Genomic DNA, 17,828 nt, shown 5'->3' on the forward strand with positions numbered 1-17,828 from the left:
CACCGTCGCCTCGGTTCTCCGCGTTCCGCCTCGCCACGGCCGCAAAGTCCTCGTCCATCTTGAGCCACCTCGTCCTAACCATCTCCTCCCATGCCTCGGCATGCGGCTCGGCCCAATCGGGGATAACCTGAAAATGCAATACTCAACTCAATCTAATGCAATCGCAACTTAGTAGCAATGTAGAATCTCATTGACATTTTACTCACCGACATGTAGTCCTCCACCGTCATCTCGTACTCGGCCTTAGCATTCTTACCGACAATGTCCGGCTTATGGACCCTCTCGCCTCTCTCTGCCCGAAGTGACCCGCGGACGTGATCCTTTGGTTGTACCACACTGCGGTGTCAACCTCTCACAAGTCGCCCGCAAAGTCCTGTTCGCGGCCGCCTCCTCAACCTCGGGCGCCACACGATAAAAACACTTCAATCATGCAAAAAACAATTGTGAGATTCATGAGTTAGAACATTGGGGTCATCAAATATGAACGAAGCTCGAGAAAATATGTCTTACCCAAAACTTTCTCATCACGGCCTCGGCAGCGTCGGGAAGCCTACGCCGTGGCACTCTCGTAGTCCGTCCAAGTAGTGGCTAGCTTCATCTCGCCAGCTGGGACGATGCCGAGGGGATAGTACTTGCCCGGCCAGAACTTCCTAAGCAAAGCTCCAATCATGCTGCTAGGCGGGCGCCCCTTGACCCCGGAGGAAATATCCAATTGCTGCACATGAAAATCAAACATTAGCACATGAAAATCAAACATTAGTACATGAAAATCAAACATTAGTACATGAAAATCGAAATTGCCAAATTAGTACACTTACTCGGTGCCGCAGGAATTATAAGGGTCTTCGCCTCATGGGTCTTAGGCTCCTTCCTCTCGTCGGGGACTCTCGCTTCCCCACGAATCTTCAGTGCCTTCGGCCGCCCATCCTCCTCCGGAGTCTCAAACCCGCGGCTAGAGTCCTCCTCGGCTCTAGACTCCGTCTCCGCCTCCTCTCTAGACGTCCCTCCAAAAAGAACCCGGAAGCAACGTCGCCTGAAGCCGAGGGTGGTGGCTCAAAGTCCGGTCCTCCCGACCACCTCCACCTCCACCTCCACCTCCTCCCAAGCCACCTCCAGCTCCACCACCTCGTCCCCGTCCTCGTCCTCGTCCTCGTCCTCCTCCTCCTACCGCAAAGTCCTCGTAACGCGGATTGCGACGCGGTTCCCTCTCACTCCTTCTAACATTGTTCTTGCGTTGTTGCATCTTCTTAAGCAAGCTCGACGAGTCCTCCTTGCCGCCGCTCATATTGTTCAATCACCTGCATTGAGAAAGAGAAAACAATTAAGAAGCATGTTGAAAAATATATAAATAGTAAGCATAAAGACACTAAACAATTAAGAAGCATGTTCAAGAATATATAAATACTAAGCATAAAGATACTAAGCAATAAAGAAGCATGTTGAAAAAAATATAAATACTAAGCATAAAGATACTAAACAAATAAGAAGCATGTTGAAATATAAACACATAAAAGACCCTCACCAGCCGTCATCAATCTCATCGTCAATCTCATTTTCTTTCTCCTTGCCACTATCACTATCACTATCTTTTGAGTAGTAAGTTGGATTTTGATAGACGGGTGGAGGCTCATCATCGCTATCATCTTCCACTTGTAACTTCTCGAGCATATCTATGTCCTTTAGATCCACCACTGACTCACCACGAGTTTCGCATCGTTCCCGAGGTCCTCTTCAAGAACACATTCTAACTCAAAGTGCCCGAAGTCCTCTTCCTCTTGATAGAAAATTCCCTCGTATGTTACGGGGTCAATGTTGTTGTAATCGTCCTCGGAGGGAATCGGTAGGTTACCATGTGGCGATACACTGAACACGACTTCCCAGCCGTTGAGGGCCGCTTTACGGCATGGGTACGGCAAATAATAAACTTGCTTGGCTTGGTGAGCAACAATATAGACATCGGCTCCGGTATAGGTGGTGGAAGGCTTAACTTCAACTAACCCAATGGACTTGGTAATTCTCTGTCCACCTCTTGGGTCGAACCAATGACACTTGAACACAACGAGATTGAGTTGTTTGTTTGTACGGTTGAAGGTCAGCTCGTATACATTCTCTAACCTCCCGTAGTAATCAAAGGTATCGGATCCTTTAGTGAAGACACCAGTATTTATCGTTTTTGGATTCGCCGGCCCTTCCTGTGTCTCGTATGGAATCGAAACCCATTCACGTCATACTTCTCATACTTCATGACGTCACGGTTACAACCTTGGGAAACACATCTCAACTCATCTGTCATCTCAACGTTTGCATCAGCTCCCTACAATCACGGTTCAAATTTGTTGTGTGCATTAGTTACGTGGAATAACAGGGACAAGTCACATATTGGTAGGTAAGAGGGACAGCTTAGACATTACTTTTTTCATGAACCAAGACACAAAGTTTATTTTTACTTCTGGAGCACCCTCTTTCAGTAGAGTCTCCAACTCCGCGCCCGTGGGATCGCGGAAGCCACCACTGTTCATCCGTGAATTCGCTGAAAGGATACAATAAGCATTAGACCGAGTTGAGTGTAGGTGATCGAAACTAGATACAATAAGCATTACACCATGTTACCTAATGAAATCGTGACCGCCATCGTCGTCGTCCCCCCACCACTTCCTTCATGTTCATAAGCACATAGAGCATTATGCAATCCTTCTCTTCCCTCTCCAATCTATATTTTTGTCCTTTACCAGCCTTGCCACCGGGACATTGGAATAGTTGAAGCTTGGGGTCATTCATGGGCACGTCGACATTGTAACGAGAGACCGGGTTATGCAGAGTGGGAACTTCATCAGGATAGTACGTTGTTGCGGCATCTGCCATCTCCCGAAGGCACGTTGCCTCAGCTATGCATGCTTCAATCTTGGCTTTGTTTCAGTTATCTTCCGAATATACTTGAACTCTCTCTCAATACAAAAGCGCCACCGAAGCGCCTTTGGGCCACCCAATAGTGCCTCGTTTGCGAGGTGCACAATGAGATGTGCCATCGGAGTAAAGAAGCTGGCGGAAAGATCATCTCCAAATTGCATAACAACTCCGGCACTTGAACTTGCAGCTTCTCAATAACCTTAGGACATATCTCGCTAGCACGGAGCGTGCGGAAGAAATGGCTCAACTCATGAGCACTCGCCATATTTTCTCGGGGAGATACCCTCGAAGCATCACCGGCATCAGCCGCTCAATCCATATATGATAGTCGTGACTCTTGAGCCCGGTGACTTTTCCCGTCGAAAGATTGACTCCCTTGCTCATATTCGAACAATAACCATCAGGGAACATCACAACGTATTTTAGCCACTTGAATGCCTCCTTCTTTTGGATGGAATCAAGGCAGAAGTCGGCGTGCGGCTTGAACCAATTCTTTCGACGGCCAGTAGGACGTTGCATGTGTAATTTCTTCCTATCACAGAGCTTCTCAACATCAACTCTAGCCTTGACATTATCCTTTGACTTCCGGGAATGTTTAGGCACGTGTGAAATAAGGACTCCGCGACATTCTTTACGGTGTGCATCACATCGATGTTATGGGCGATTCGAGGTCCTTGTAATACTCGAGCTTCGTTAAGGCTGCCTCGTGAGTCCAGGTTGTGCGTTACACCATATCCCTCAAATTGATGGCCAGATTCCGATGCCGCCGGCACGAGAGCACGTAGCTCGGCATCAACAGCTATACCATCGAACTTTGGCACCTCTGTTACTTCATGCACAACTTTGCCTTTCTTGAAGTTCTTTTTGTCTTCTCCGAACGGATGCCTCCGTTTGAGGTACTGCCGATTCGTGTCAAACGCAACATACTTGCGACCCTTATTTAGCCAAAGGAACTCAAGTCGATGCTCGCACACTTTGGGCATGGCCATTTACCAGTGTACACCATCCACATGTTAGGGCGTACCCAGGCATGTCATGCATGGTATACGCAACCAAACTTTCATGCGAAGTTTGTCTTCGATGCTCGGTCGTACGTCAACGTCCGTGGTGCCAAGAGTGGTTCAAATCTTCCACAATCGGCTGCATGTAGACACTCAAGTTCTTCCCGGGTAATGGGGCCCTGGAATGATCAGCGACGTAAACATGGTCTTCCTCGTCATTAGGACTCGGGAGGGAGATTGAGCGGAATTACAAACACGGGCCAACAACTGTAATTGGAATTCGACATACCATATGGATTGAAGCCATCCGTAGCTATCGCAATTCGACATTCCGAGCATCTGCTGCCATATGGGGGTATTTTCTATCAAAGTTCTTCCATGCATTGCCATCGAGATGGATGTCCCATCTTCGTCCGCCCCTGATTGTCCTTTATTCGAGTCCCCATCTTGTGCCACGTCATCTGTTTGGCGGTCTCCTCGATCAAGTAAAGCCGCTGGATTCTTTTTATGAATGGGAGATACCGAAGAATCGACTTTGCGATCTTTGACCGCCTCACCCGACCATCCTTTCCCGTTACCTCTTCATACCTAGAGGCCTTACAAATGGGACAGTACTTGTCCTCCGCAAACTGTTTCCTGAAGAGAACACAGCCATTTTCACAACAGTCTATCCTTTGATAATCCATGTTGAGCGCCGACATGAGTTGCCTCGTCTCGTGCGGGCTTTTAGGCAGACAATGCCCTTTGGGCAACATGTTACCGATTGTTTTCAGACTTGCTTCGAAGCCGTCACGGGTGGTGTTGTACCGGGTCTTGTCGGCTAGACATTGGGAGATGGCATCGAGCTGAGAAATCTCGGCGCCATCGTACGAGAGGCGTCTTAGCGGCGGCTATCATATCATAGAAGGCCTTCGCGGTGGCTCTGGTTCCTCCGGTTACGGAGGTTCCTCCGGTTACGGCGGTTCCTCCCGTGAAGGTGGCGACTACGGCATGTGGGCATCGACAAGATCATCTAGAAAGTCTCTAACCCCATCGTACTCATTGCCATTGAGCCGCTGCCGCATCACCTCACCTCTGTCACGTTCGTGCTCATCAAAGTCGATCTGCGTGACGTAACGAGGCATATACCCATATTGCGAAGGTGTTTAAACATGTCATCCTTTCCACGACGGTGATGCTTCAAGCAACGATTGCACGGGCAAAGTGGCTGAACCTTCTGTTTTGTACCACGCGCCAACTCCTTCACTAAATGCCAAGTCTTCCTTATCCACTCATCTGTTTTATTAGTCGCACTAACACGGCCGGTGTACATCCATCCATTATCAGCCATCCTCTGCTCTATTGGAAGCCAAACGACAAGCATAGCATTTATATCAAATAGGAAAATGCATCATATTTTAATTTTTTTAACGAGCAAAACGAATGCATCAACCTACATCTCTACTAGGTGGGCTCCTAGCAGCCGCCGGATCCGTAGATTGAGTACGTTCTCCATGCTCTACCCCGGTCCGAGTCAAAATTTCGGCAGCACCTCCCCGCTGCTCTCCCGATACACGTCTCGCCAAAAAGACAAGAGGATGTGCATCCGGAGCACCACGGTGAGCGCTGCCGAAATCCTGACTCGGACCGGAGCAGCATGGAGAACGTGCCCAACTACGGATCCGCCGACTATCCGTAAATGCCGCAAGCGTTACGGTTGAAAATATGCCGACCACTAATGCATATTTATCCACGTAACGCTTGAGGACGGAAGTGACACCTAGGTTACGCAACTTGACTTGGAAAATGAATCTAGTGACATAAATAAAATGCGGAGAAGAAGTTCGAAATTTTGCTCACCCTCGGCTGTAGAGGAAGTAGTGGAACAACCGGCGAGAAGCGTCAAGATCCGGGATCGTCACGCCGGGTGCTCACGAAGAGGCGGTCACGGCATGGCCTATTACAAATTCACCAAATTCACATTATTAGACATATTTCTACTAAACAATCCGGTGGCGGCTAACAAATTAACTAAGCAAAAAAATCCTAACTAACTCGGGTAAGATATGAATTCGGGCCAGTCTTAGTATAATTTGGAGCAAACCATGTACTGTAGTAGTAGCGAAGAAGCTAACATACATGGATGTGTTCCTTGTAGCTACTACTGTAAACCTCCTGTTAACAGATTAACTAAGCAAAAAAATCCTAACTAACTAACTAACAGCTAACAAATTTCTATTTCTAACTAACTAACTAACTAACAAATCCTAACTAACTAACACTAACTAACTAATCCTAACACTAACTAACACTAACATATACCTGCGGGAGGAGATCGATGGCCGGGGTGGCGCGGGAGGAGAGGGGCCGAGGGCGCGGTGGCCTGCGAGAGGAGGGGCTGGGGCGAAGCGGCGGCGCGGCGGCGGCGGCGGGCGGCGGCCGGCGACGGGCGGCGGCAGCGACGGCGAGGAAGCGGGGACGGCGCGGGTCGAGGAGGCGGGCGGCGGCGGCGCGGGCGGCGGCGGCCGGCGACCGGCAGGGAGGCGGGGACGGCGGGTGCCGGCGGGTGGCGGCGCGCGGCGGCTCGGGAGGCGGGCGGCGCGCGGCGGCTCGGGAGGCGGCGGCGGGCGAGGAGGAGCGGGCGCGGGAGGAGGAAAACGCGAGCGGGAGGAGGAAAACGCGAGCGCGCGTGCGTGGCCGACCAGGTGCTTGTTATCCAAATCCCCAGATACGCCGAGGGCCACCCTCGGGTTACCCTGTCGCGCCCATACGCCGAGGGCCACCCTCGGGGTAGCTGTTTCGCCCGGGCCGACCAGGTGGACCCTGGATTAATGTTAGGGTTGCCAGATACGCCTAGGGCCCCAGATACGCCTAGGGCCCCCCTCGGCATAATGATTTTTTTTAAATTTTTGTTTTTTTCTTTCATTGTTTCTTCTAAGTTCTAACAATAATATACTAGTAGTAAAATAATTATAGCATCTTACCTGCAGATTCCCTCTGGTACATGAAACCCTAACCTCAGAGGCCCGTAGATCTCCCCCTTTAACCGGGCGCGTGGAACATGCGGTATGGCCGTATCGGGCACGTGGAACATGCGGTATCCCACTTCCGTCTTTTGCAGTGGTTACTAGGACGCATAAAATGACGCCACGCGGCTCCGCTCGATTTTTTGGCTCCTTTTGCTTTGCCAACTGCGCAAAACGGGGCCGCCGGGACATGCGGTATGGCCGTGCGGCGCGCGCGTGCACCCGTCCGCCAACGCGCGAAACGGAAAACATTTAGCACATAAAATGACGAGTCCTAGACCTAAAAACATTTTTCCCTCCATTTATTGAGCGAAGGAAAGTGTCGCCGGTTCAAATCCGGACGGTTTCACGGATTCGGCGGGGCACCGCGGGAAGCGGTGGGATTCCCGGATGGCTTCCGCGCGCATATGGCATGTGATAGGTGGTGCGTAGGAGGTATCCTACCGCCGCGCGGAGGTCCCGCGCGATCTTGAAATGCGCGCCATGTAGGCGCTTCACAAAAAAGCCCTTCCGGCACCCCGAAAATGGAAAAACCGTCGCCCGTGGTTCGGATTGGAAATCCGCGACCGGGGCCTTGCTTCCCATCCTAAGGCCCACGCACGTGCCAAATATGGCCTCGTTCCGACAAACTATGTGGTGAAACGGGCCGTTTCCTACTCATTTCCCCTAAAAGCCATAGAACTCCGGACGAGATAGCCCTGTTCGTGAAGGGTTCTCCAAGATAATTGCCGTATCCCAGTTCCGTCTTTTGCAGTGGTCACTAGGACACATAAAATGACGCCACGCGGCTCCGCTCGATTTTTGGCTCCGTTTGCTTTGCCAAGCTGCGCAAAAACGGGGCCGGGACATGCGGTATGGCCGCACGGGCGCGCGCGTGCACCCGTCCGCCAACGCGCGAAACGGAAAACATTTAGCACATAAAATGACGCGTCCTAGACCTAAAAACATTTTTCCCTCCATTTATTGAGCGAAGGAAAGTGTCGCCCCAGTTCAAATCCGGACAGTTTCCAGCGGATTCGGCGGGGCACCGCGGGAAGCGGGTGGGATTCCCAGATGGCTTCCGCGCGCATATGGCATGTGATAGGTGGTGCGTAGGAGGTATCCTACCGCCGCGCGGAGGTCCCGCGCGATACTGAAATGCGCGCCATGTAGCTGCTTCACAAAAAAAAGCCCTTCCGCACCGAAAATGGAAAAACCGTCGCCGTGGTTCGGATTGGAAATCCGCGACCGGGGCCTTGCTTCCCATCCTAAGGCCCACGCACGTGCTAAATATGGCCTCGTTCGAGCAAACTATGTGGTGAAACGGGCCGTTTCCTACTCATTTCCCCTAAAAGCCATAGAACTCGGACGAGATAGCCACATTCGTGAAGGGTTCTCCAAGATAATTGCCGTATCCCACTTCCGTCTTTTGCGGTGGTCACTAGGACGCATAAAATGACGCCACGCGGCTCCGCTCGATTTTTGGCTCCTTTTGCTTTGCCAATCGGCAAAACGGGGCCGCGGGACATGCGGTATGGCCGTCACGGCGCGCGCGTGCACCCGTCCGCCAACGCGCGAAACGGAAAACATTTAGCACATAAAATGACGCGTCCTAGACCTAAAAACATTTTTCCCTCCATTTATTGAGCGAAGGAAAGTGTCGCCCAGTTCAAATCCGGACGGTTTCCGGCGGATTCGGCGGGCACCGCGGGAAGCGGGTGGGATTCCCAGGATGGCTTCCGCGCGCATATGGCATGTGATAGGTGGTGCGTAGGAGGTATCCTACCGCCGCGCGGAGGTCCCGCGCGATCTTGAAATGCGCGCCATGTAGCCGCTTCACAAAAAAGCCCTTCCGGCACCCGAAAATGGAAAAACCGTCGCCGTGGTTCGGATTGGAAATCCGCGACCGGGCCTTGCTTCCCATCCTAAGGCCCACGCACGTGCCAAATATGGCCTCGTTCCGACAAACTATGTGGTGAAACGGGCCGTTTCCTACTCATTTCCCCTAAAAGCCATAGAACTCGGACGAGATAGCCCTGTTCGTGAAGGGTTCTCCAAGATAATTGCAGTATCCCACTTCCGTCTTTTGCAGTGGTCACTAGGACGCATAAAATGACGCCACGCGGCTCCGCTCGATTTTTGGCTCCTTTTGCTTTGCCAATCGCGCAAAACGGGGCCGCGGGACATGCGGTATGGCCGTACGGGCGCGCGCGTGCACCCGTCCGCCAACGCGGGAAACGGAAAACATTTAGCACATAAAATGACGCGTCCTAGACCTAAAAACATTTTTCCCTCCATTTATTGAGCGAAGGAAAGTGTCGCCGGTTCAAATCCCGGACGGTTTCCGGCGGATTCGCGGGGCACCGCGGGAAGCGGGTGGGATTCCCAGATGGCTTCCGCGCGCATATGGCATGTGATAGGTGGTGCGTAGGAGGTATCCTACCGCAGGCGGAGGTCCCGCGCGATCTTGAAATGCGCGCCATGTAGCCGCTTCACAAAAAAAGCCCTTAGGCACCCCGAAAATGGAAAAACCGTCGCCCGTGGTTCGGATTGGAAATCCGCGACCGGGGCCTTGCTTCCCATCCTAAGGCCCACGCACGTGCCAAATATGGCCTCGTTCCGACAAACTATGTGGTGAAACGGGCTTTGCCAACGCGCGAAACGGAAAACATTTAGCACATAAAATGACGCGTCACACTTGTACATATATGTTAGGGGCAGATGCAAGTTTTCCAACAATTCTGACGCTCCGGTGATCTGTATCTTGGGAAACCCTAGGGCGGGGACCCCGTAGATCTACCCCTATAGCTTTCTCCGTGCGAGAGTTTACCAATGTAATTTTTTACTTGTTTTGGTTTATTTAGGACATATGTACATGGAAACCATAGGTTGGGCATACTTTACCATAAAATAGGCTCCATTTTAGCCGTGGCGAGAGTTTCCACATACAAATCCTGGATTTTACCAAGTGTTAGCCCATGTATGCGGAAATCGTCAACAACGGGTACATCCAAGGTTAGCCAAACCTTACATCACACTTGTACACATATGTTATGGGCATATGCAAGTTTTCCAGCGATTCCGACGATCCGATAGTCTGTATCTTGGGAAACCCTAGGGCGGGGACCCCGCAGATCTACCCCTATAGCTTTTTCCGTGCGAGGGTTTACCAATGGATTTTTTTATTTTCTTTGCTTTGTTTAGGACATATGCACATGGAAACCATAGGTTTGGAATAAAATAGGCCACAGATGAGCCGTAGCAGGAGTTTCCACATACAAATCCTGGATTTTACCAAGTGTCGGCCCATGTATGCGGAAATCGTCAACGCGGGGTACATGCAAGGTTAGACAAACCTTACATCACACTTGTACACATATGTTAGGGACAAATGCAAGTTTTCAAGCGATTCCGACGCTCCGGTGATCTCAGATCTTGGGAAACCCTAGGGCGGGGACCCTGCAGATCTACCCCTATAGCTTTTTCCGTGCGAGGGTTTACCAATGGATTTTTTTATTTTCTTTGCTTTGTTTAGGACATATGCACATGGAAACCATAGGTTTGGAATGAAATAGGCCCCGGATGAGCCGTAGCAGGAGTTTCCACATACAAATCCTGGATTTTACCAAGTGTCGGCCCATGTATGCGGAAATCGTCAACGCGGGGTACATGCAAGGTTAGACAAACCTTACATCACACTTGTACACATATGTTAGGGACAAATGCAAGTTTTCAAGCGATTCCGACGCTCCGGTGATACGTATCTTGGGAAACCCTAGGGCGGGGACCTGCAGATCTACCGATATAGCTTTCTCCGTGCGAGGGTTTACCAATGGATTTTTTTATTTTCTTTGCTTTGTTTAGGACATATGCACATGGAAACCATAGGTTTGGAATGAAATAGGCCCCGGATGAGCCGTAGCAGGAGTTTCCACATACAAATCCTGGATTTTACCAAGTGTCGGCCCATGTATGCGGAAATCGTCAACGCGGGGTACATGCAAGGTTAGACAAACCTTACATCACACTTGTACACATATGTTAGGGACAAATGCAAGTTTTCAAGCGATTCCGACGCTCCGGTGATCTCGTATCTTGGGAAACCCTAGGCCGGGGACCTTGCGGATCTACACCTATAGCTTTTTTCGTGCGAGGGTTCACCAATGGATTTTTTAATTTCTTTGCTTTGTTTAGGACATATGCACATGGAAACCATAGGTTTGGAATGAAATAGGCCCCGGATGAGCCGTAGCAGGAGTTTCCGGCGATTCGGACGCTCGGTGGTTTGTATCTAGGGAAACCCTAGGGGCGGGGACCCCGCAAATCTACCCCTAGGGTTAGGGTTAGGGTTAGAGTTAGGGTTAGCAATGGACTTTTTTCCTTTGTTTTAGGTCATGTGGTGGCAAGTATGGATCCATGCTATCTAAGGTTTTCCTCCGGTTCACCCCACCGGTGAGTTACGCCTATACGTCCAGGACATGCCTAAGTGCCGTCAGCGCATGTGCGTGTAGCCGAAAGACCCCGGGGGTACAACATTAGACAAACAACACCACACCATGCTGGTGGTGGTGTTTTGTTGGAGAAGAACACATGGGTATATATAGGGAGGCGAGGGGCTGAAACGGCGAGAAAAGTTGGCGGGAGAAAATGGCGGGAAAAATTGGCGGGAAAGATTGGGCGGGAGAAATGGGCGGGAAAAAGGAAAAAAAAGATGGATGCTAAGCCGACGGTGCCCCTCGGCATAGGCTAGACAGCTGACGTCATTTTGGCGGGAGGGGCGGGAGGATTCGGCGGGAGAAATTGGCTCAGCTACGCCGACGGTGGCCCTCGGCATAGGCTTCACGCCGTCAAGGTTCAGTTAGGGCATGGCCGCGGGGCGACGGGACGGGGTCGCACCCTCAACCTATGCCGAGGGCCGCCGATACGCCGAGGGCCACCCTCGGCATAGCGTGTCATACGCCGAGGGGCGCGATACGCCGAGGGGCGCTTCGAGCAGCTGGGCTGACCGGGCAGTACGCCGACGGCCCCGACATTTGGCCGTCGGCGTACGCCACGGCCGTCGGCGCAGCGCAGCATTCCTGTAGTGTCGATCATTCTACTGCTGCCAGGGTCAACTCTGCTCTTGTAAGCACATGCTCGATCAGTGACGCCAGGATAACTAGAGATCTTGTCCGCCGCGGTTAATCTAATCACAACTTCACAAGGCGCGACCCAGTAATTAGTAACGTGCAATTTGCAAAAAAAAAATTCTAATGTGCGTCCATGCATTTTCTCTGCGACAGTTGTTAGTCCATGGCAATTGCCTATGCTGGAGGCAATCAGGCTCCGGTCAATGCAACCCGAGAAAATTACAAAAAAACACCATAGTAGGGATTAGGGTTTCAAAAAGGCACCATTTTACGTTCTTAATTTTTTGTGTGCGAAAGGCACCAGTTTACGTTAGTGTTTATAATAACCATCGCACTAGAGGTAACACGTTACATAAAACATGAACTCATCTCTAACACTTGTTTAATCACGAAACTGGTAGGTGGGGTCCATTGTCAGGCTGGTGTGCCACAATGAAAATGGGTTTAGGACAACATGTGTTAGTCCATTTTAAAATTTGGACTTTAATGTAAATTTTTAGGAAAGCCTGGTACTCCTTTCTTTTTTTGTCTATTTTTTTTACCGCTACCTATCCAAAAAAGAAGGAACAAAACTAAAAAAAGGCAGAAAAGAACCGCTGCCTCACCGAGTCCAGTGGCACGGGTAGCCCTCGGTGCGTTAAGAGGCGCTGACCTTCTAGGTTGAGCACGTGTTGCTGGGGAAGAAATAGAAAGCGGAGAATGGTAGATGGCGGACTTGGCCTTCATCACCAACTCTGGCATAACCCGAGGTCGCCGCACCCAGCAACCCAGTGGTGGTCCGACATTGAGCTTCCTCGCATAAATTTTGGCACGCGTGGCCGCATCCCGGAGTCACCCCCTTCTTGGTCAGGAGCGCACTGCTCCACCGCCGCCGCCACATCTCCGGCGAGAAATTACATCCCTCGCCGCCCTTGAATTTCCCCTACCACCCTATCGAACCCTGGCAACGAGCCCCACCGCTAGTGCCCCCGGGTACCAGCGCCGACTCCCCACCCTCCGCCTTGCTCCACCGACGCGTCTGCCGACCTACGCCCCTACTCCATCGATACGCCCGCCGGCATGTGGCCAGCTCCACCGATATGCGGCCTCGATGCATGTCCTCCTCCCCTTCCTATCTCATCCTCCTCCCAGTGGACCGCTCCCCATCCCGGCTATGCTATTGTAAGGAATGGTGGTGAGCACCACCTGCTTAATTTTGGGGAAAGAATAGAATAAAGGATATGCTCTAACAAGTGGATCCCTCTAAAATTAACAGAAAAAACCCAGAACTTGAACTAGCTAACGGACGTCTCCCTTAACCATTGTGTCGTTGTGCCACGTCATCATGACAACAGGGCCCACCAGTTAATTTTGTGGTTAAACAAGCATCAGAAAGGAATGATTTTTTTTTTGTAATTTGTTACCTCTGGAGTGATGGTTTTAAAAACCCTAATGTAAATTGGTTACTTTTTAAAAAGTAGTTTGTGATGTGGTGTTATTTTTTTAAAAAAAATATCGGTAGCGTGTAATGGAGTGCAGCTCGAGCACATGCCTTCCATGATCGCCATTTGAACAGGACTACTGTATCAATGTTGTGCATGCTCGCGCTGACCAACGATGGATCGGCAACATGGTGCAGAGGTGGCCAGACGGATCAGCCTCCACGCACACACGCTCCCACCATCTGCATCCAACGAGCCAGGCCGCGACCGGGCGACTAACTAACCATGCTGGTGAGCTTGCACCCACATGCACTCTCCGACGCTCGTCGATCGTCCGGTGGCGTGGGGCATCCCTCGATCGGCCGATCACACCGCGCGCGGTCGCTCATCTCGCTCGAATTCAAGTATAGATTAATTTCTTTATATATAGTTCTTATACTTTCTAAACAATTTTAACCTAGGAACCATCCATGCATCAGTGTCCAACTGTTTAATTAGTGTTGCTCCAAACTTAATTTAGGGGTTTGATCCATCTACCATATATTTTGTATGTGGTCATGCTAGATCCCTTCGAACTAGAGCCTAATTGGCTGATCTAAGTATCTAAACATGATGCATTTTGGCCGGTTTGTCTCTAATCTTCGGCCATTCGCATAGGGGGTTTGCACGAAGCTTCCTTTTTATCGGCGTCGTACCAGTTTTTTTTATGTTACCTTTCCATAACTAAAGTAAAAAATGCGTTATAACATAAAAAATAAACTGAAAGAGTGAGTTCCGCTTTTTTTACTTCTTAAGATGCAATTTGTGACATATGTTTTATCCCAATTTAACCTAAATTGCTCCATAGTACTACCACATTTATGCAACTTTATTACAATTCTTTTTTACATCTTTCATAGTTTTTGACCATGTAGGGCAATTTTGTCACTCGGGATGATATGGCCACATGAACTAACCTCTAGACAGTGGCGCATTCTTGCAACAATCAAGACAAGTGAGCTCCTTTCCACCTACGTGAATTCCTTCTATGAGCTACGACCATCCTTCTCCATCCAGAGGTGTCCTTTAGACTATCGACGTTTTGCGGATCCACGGCAAACAAGCGCAAAGAGGATGTTTTTTTGCTGAGCTTCTTTCCAAAAAAAAAAAAACCCACATATGGTTCCAAAGGGCTTGCAAACATAGATTTTAATCGGATTTACCATGCTTGAGATGAAAAAACAAAGAAATAGTGAATACAAGAAGAATTAAGCGGTTTCGCGCCACCCTCTCGGAGTATGAATTAAAAGAAATCCATTTTCACAACAAGAGGTTTATGTGGAGCAACGATAGAGACAACCCAATAATGTCGAAGCTCGACACCGTCTTTCGTAATGCAGAGTGGGACTTGCATTTCAACACTCATATCTTTCATCCCATGTTCTATCACTATCGGAGGCCAAAGTGGCTGGGAAGTTTTAGATTTGGATTTTTTGGACTGGAATACCGGGGTTTCAACAACTTGTCTAGGATGTGTGGTCAACACCAATCGAGCTACCACATCATTTTCTATAAGCTCAAAAAGACTGTATATGCCCTCATGTGCCAGAGCAAGCACATGTTCTCGGAGGCAAAGCTTCAACACAATATATGGCCCTCCATGTCATTCTTCACCTTGACTTATCCTAGCAGAACCGCACACTCACTCCCGACGAATGTGGCATCATATCTATGCTAAGGCGCTGCATTATCATGCTAGTGATGAAAAGAAGACGGTGATTCAACAGCATTTCTCCCAGGTCAGGCACAAAGGGTCGAGATGCACCATGTACTTCAACTAGGACACCATACAATTCAACAATTGCTACAACAATTTTAAAAAAAATACATTTTTTCCCTCGAGCGACTAAGCATCGGCTCCACGGTGACTTGTCACCTGAGGAAGAGCCAACAACATCTACTGAACCGAATTAGCACAATTGTTGCTCTGGTGTTTGGTAATGGATACGAGACAAAACCTAGCGGGAAGGACATGGTTGAATCATCTTACCTCTTGTGGACATTCTTCCTCTGGGGGTCGCGTTGACTCACTTGTGCCCCCCAATCTCTCGCTCAAAGGGAGAACAACGACGATGAAATTTTTGATTCGACCTAGGGAGCTTAACTTGGTTGCCCCTCCCTAGGCACCACCCACTCGTCCTCTCACTCGGCGGCCACGTCAGGCAAATATGACGGTAACCAAAACTAAACATGCTGAAAACTACAAACAACTTTTGTGAATGAAGTTTTTATTGAGATGTTTATGCTAATTGAGGTAAGAGGCGTCACAAACTCCATCGTAGAGGGTTAATTAAAGGCGAAGTGAGCTCTTAATTAGAGAAGATTAAAATGCAAGGTGTTAGAATGTCTGTCATCACGGTAGTTACGATTTAACACTTACCTTTCCCCCACCGTGAAAAACGACAACCCTTTCCCGTGTTTACACTCTTTCTTGCATCACAGGCCGACAAAGAAGCTTGATGTTACATTTTCATCTAAAAGGAGCTAGCCGACGCAACACTTGCCAGCGGTAGAATAACTTTGGGGAGATGCGGTTTGAACTGAGTGGGCGCGCATAACATGGAAAAGGCCACTGGTGAGTGATCGACGCAGTCGTAAAATAATGCCCGACCGATCGATGGCGTGCGGTAGCACCAAGAGATGCGTTTGTAACATGATGCCGGCCGGCCTGGAGCGTGTTGGTTCCTGGTCATGGATGGGCACGGGCGGATAGAGGCCACGGGAGCACACGTTAGTTACTAGCGAGCTAATCGCATGTTACTCGTCCCGGCATATGAGAGCATGATGCTCTTTGTAATCTTACCCGCGCGCGAGGCCAGGACGGTGGTTGGATCGATCGCGTTAGCTTGCTTGATCGCTTGCTGCTGCCGTATCATATGGCCCGGCGAGACACATGCCCTTGTCTTCCTCTGCGTGTGGGTTCCCTTTCATTTCATCATTAGTACACACAATTAATTCCATTTATGAGAAAACAAATCATCATGCAGAAATGTGAGGTAAATAGACAGAATTTGCAAATCCGCTGCATGAATTTGCAAATCCCCCCATCCATAAATAAATGGCAAAGATTTATCTAAATTCGGATGTATCTATACACTAAATTGTGACTCGATACATTTAAATTTAGACAAACTTTTGGCATCTATTTATGGACAGAGGTAGTACTTTTTCCACCCATCCTGCAGCTGTCCATTATATGTCATGTCGTAGTTTTTGATGTCTTCCTTATTTTTCTTTCTAATCCAATGGTAAATTGATTGCCTATCTAAAAAAGAATCGTGCATTGGCCAAAAAGTTGCAAGTACCGCGAAACGGAGGTACAATTAGAACAGTACAGTGAATGATTGGGCTGGTTGCCTGCAGTGACAACTTTATTAGGTTAGTTAGTTAGTTAAACCCCGCGCGTCACAAGGCGCATGTTCAGCAATCATAATTCGCCACCCTCGGGATCGACGCATCGCATCCACTGGCAGGAGCAGTAATAGTATATCCCGACGGTGTCAGAGATCCCGGTGCTTCTTGTCGTCTCTCCAACCACGGCATCATTCTAGCGCATATCCAAAATTACACCCCCAATTACATGTCTGATTAGTAACTGCAGCAACGGTGAGGCGGCACTGGTTGAGTTCCCCTGCTGCAGAGAGCAGAGCAGAGTTGCGGAGAGGACAGGACGCATGCTATGCTGGATTGGGTGGATGGATCCACTTGGCCACGAGGGATCGGTACGACGGAGCACTTTGTTTGTTGGCTGCCGCTAATGCTACGTACCACACCACACGGGTTGTTAACCACGACGAGGACGACCATGGAGCGAGCGATCGATCGAGCTGGTCCAGGGCCGGATGTAAGCTGTTGTATGGTGTGTGACTAACCAACCGTAATCAATCCAATCCATGTCTGCCTTGATCCCGTTACCATGTCCATGCACGTCGACCCATCGATCCGTGGGCCACGCCACCTCCGGCGATTAGACTAGGGTTTTGCCCCTACGACGCCTCAGACCCCTCCCCGCTAGCATCCGCGCCCCACCTCTCCCCCCTTCGGGCGCGCCTTGCACCTGTCTTGCCCCAGCGTGGCGAGTGAGGGCAACCCTAGTCGACCCAGCTCGTCTCCACCTCGTCTACTCCACATATGTGCCGTCACCAGCACGGGCCACCGGGCCTTGCATGTGCAGTGCCGGTGGTAGCTAGACTTTCCCCGCGCACGTGGTGCATTGTCGCGGCACACTGCGACCCATGGCGGTGCTCCTCGGCTTGATATAGGTCCGACGCGGCCAGTTGGTCCATGGGAGGCGGCGTGGCTCCTTGGCAACAGGCCGACGAGGTGGCTTGAGGGCGGCTAGTTGGT

This window comes from Lolium perenne, chromosome 6 (assembly GCF_019359855.2).
Source record: "Lolium perenne isolate Kyuss_39 chromosome 6, Kyuss_2.0, whole genome shotgun sequence".
NCBI lineage: Eukaryota > Viridiplantae > Streptophyta > Magnoliopsida > Poales > Poaceae > Lolium > Lolium perenne.